A 3,317-nucleotide genomic window follows, 5' to 3' on the forward strand; every position below is an offset into this window, starting at 1 on the left:
GATGGATGGATGGATGGATGGATGGATGGATGGATGGATGGATGGATGGATAAGTTAAATAATTTAGCATTTAAGTACTTATGTAGTTTAATCAAACAATTTTTTGTCATTTGATATTAGGGTAATTATTTACAGAGCACACATATTTAACATTTTGTAATAGTTGCAATAATTGAACTTTTTTTCTTTGAGTTCTCAGTTCCTTTGGAGAGGCAGCTGCAGTCGTCCTGCCCCTCAGTGTAAACTGCCCCTCAGTGTAAACTGCCCCTCAGTGTAAACTGCCCCTCAGTGAAACAGCCTCTCAGTGTAAAGAGCCCCTCAGTATAAACAGCCCCTCAGTGTAAACTGCCCCTCAGTGCAAACTGCCCCTCAGTGCAAACTGCCTCTCAGTGTAAACTGCCCCTCAGTGTAAATAGCCCCTCAGTGTAAATAGCCCCTCAGTGTTAACAGCACCTCAGTGTAAACAGCCCCTCAGTGTTAACAGCCCCTCAGTGTAAAATTACCTTCAGTGTAAACAGCCCCTCAGTATAAACAGCTCCTCGGTGTAAACAGCCTCTCAGTGTAAACAGACCCTTGGTGTAAACTGCCCCTCGGTGTAAACATTTCAGTGTAAACAGCTCCTCAGTTTAAACAGCCCCTGTGTAAACAGACCCTCAGTGTAAATAGCCCCTCAGTGTAAACTGCCCCTCAGTGTAAATAGCCCCTCAGTGTTAACAGCACCTCAGTGTAAACAGCCTCTCAGTGTAAACAGCCCCTCAGTGTTAACAGCCCCTCAGTGTTAACAGCCCCTCAGTGTAAAATTACCCTCAGTGTAAACAGCCCCTCAGTATAAACAGCCCCTCGGTGTAAACAGACCCTCGGTGTAAACTGCCCCTCGGTGTAAACATTTCAGTGTAAACTACCCCTCAGTTTAAACAGCCCCTGTGTAAACAGACCCTCAGTGTAAATAGCCCCTCAGTAAAAACTACCCCTCAGTATAAACAGCCCCTCAGTGTAAACTACCCCTCAGTGTAAACAGCCCCTCAGTGTAAACAGCCCCTCAGTGTAAACAGCCCCTCAGTATAAACAGCCCCTCAGTGTAAACTACCCCTCAGTGTAAACAGACGCTCGGTGTAAACTACCCCTCAGTGTAAACAGACCCTCAGTGTAAACAGACCCTCAGTATAAACAGCCCCTCAGTGTAAACTACCCCTCAGTGTAAACTACCCCTCAGTGTAAACAGCCCCTCAGTGTAAACAGACCCTCAGTGTAAACTACCCCTCAGTGTAAACAGACCCTCAGTGTAAACAGACCCTCAGTGTAAACTACCCCTCAGTGTAAACAGACCCTCAGTGTAAACAGACCCTCAGTGTAAACAGACACTCAGTGTAAACAGCCCAGCTGCAACCAGAAGTCACAGCTGCATGAGGTCACATCATGTTTCATGTCAGCAGAGGGACAAGTTTAACTCATAATTAAATTTTTGATGTTTTCCAAAAATTTAGTATTTTGAGATTGTAAATATTTATTTTCTTAGATTACAATGAAGTGTTAATTTGATACGTTTTATCAGTTAATTGGTTAATTTTCAGTTCATAAGTTGGTACCTTCATTAAATTTTATGTTAACCTGTTTTATTGGCCTAAACTGCATTTTATTTTTGTAAATAAATCAACACTTTTGGACTAATCTGCTGTGTCTCTGTGAACCCTCACACATGCATATGAAGATGTAATTTCTCTTTACATTTTGCTGATGTTTGTTGTCTGACTCAAGGATTTTTTATTTAAAAAATTATTCATTTAAAAACAAAACAAATGCTATACATACAACAAATAATAATAAAAAACACTAACACATATTAACACTATATACATTAAAAATAAGAGCTTCCATGATTGAATACTTTTTAATCTCTTAAATTGTCTTTATTTACACAGCAATAACACAATAATTTATTTATATTTGTTTACATCTGCATCCATTTCACACGAAGCTTTACCTTAAAGAGGATTTATGGAAACGAGATCATAATAACGACATGTAGGGGTTTTGGGTATATTCTAAAATGGATAATTTGTGAATTATTTAAATTGGCAAATTATCTGACCTCGAGGCACCACGCTCTTAATTTGGTCAAAAATTAACCCAGGAAAGAGACGAAAAACTAACTTTATTGTAATCAGTCTCACATTAAATGTACCCAAAATGRTTTGATGAGTTCTTGTCTTATCAGAACCAATAATACTTTATCAAGACACAAATGTGAGATTAGTTTATGTTGGCACGTTCTCCACGGGCCATTTATTTACAGATTAAACGTATTTATGTACAACTATGGTGAGTAAGAAGTGATGACATGTTGAACCAGGTAAAACTGACACAGTTTGCAATCACAAGTGAATAAACAAACAAACAAAGAAATAAAATAAACACTGAGAGGTGAGTTTGAGGHTTGGAGTGAGGTGAGGTGAGTTTTGCTTTTAGCTGAGGATTTAACTAAAGGGATCCTAGTTAAATTAGGGAGAAAAATAGTTTAGTTTATCAAATCTCATACAAAGATAAGAATCAAATTACATCTGAGCACCTGTTTGTCACCAGGACAAATGTTCACTTTTACCCTTTTGTTCTGCCGTGTGGGTACCAGGAGGGAAGTCAGCGATTGAAGGTCATCTCTGGGGGTCGTCTCCCAGGTAGACTCTTCATGCAAGCTGGATGTCAGGTGGTCTGCCTGTAAAACTCGGCTGGTCCCGTGGTCAGAGAAGGGGGTCACTCCCTGGTGACTCGTGGTCCGTTCTTTAGGTGGCTGCAAGACTTCTTAGTTTGATTTCAACTTTGTAGAGAAAACGAACTAAAACGACGCATGAATTACAATTAGCTTATTTAACTTCTATAAAATCAAACTCAGACGTTGAGTCGATATTAAACGTTGGCTGTTCGTTCAACCAGCGGGGGATGCAGAGCCTGTAACCTGGTCAGCCTTGGGAGGGGCTGGCAGGGCCGGTCTCCGCTGAAACTTCTAAAAAACTGTTTCTGACTTCTGTTGTTGAAAAACTCTCAAAAAACTCTGTCGGTCTCGGGAGCTGCACTAACTTTTAAAACCTCTGTTTTGGGCGGAGTCAAGGTTTAGTTGGCCAATAAAAATGTTACACCTTATACAGGAAAAGATCTCAGCGAGTCTGTTGGAGGTAAAGGTTTACTTTGAAAACAAACAAGGATTATCTCGCATCTAATTAAAGGGAGAGACATCTGCTTGCCTCAATAAGAGTGTCACACTTTTAATTAAAAACTCAAGTCCTAAGTTTATAAGGATTAAATCATGGAATAAAACACACATC

The sequence above is a fragment of the Austrofundulus limnaeus genome, unplaced genomic scaffold, assembly GCF_001266775.1.
Source record: "Austrofundulus limnaeus strain Quisiro unplaced genomic scaffold, Austrofundulus_limnaeus-1.0 Scaffold1413, whole genome shotgun sequence".
Lineage (NCBI taxonomy): Eukaryota > Metazoa > Chordata > Actinopteri > Cyprinodontiformes > Rivulidae > Austrofundulus > Austrofundulus limnaeus.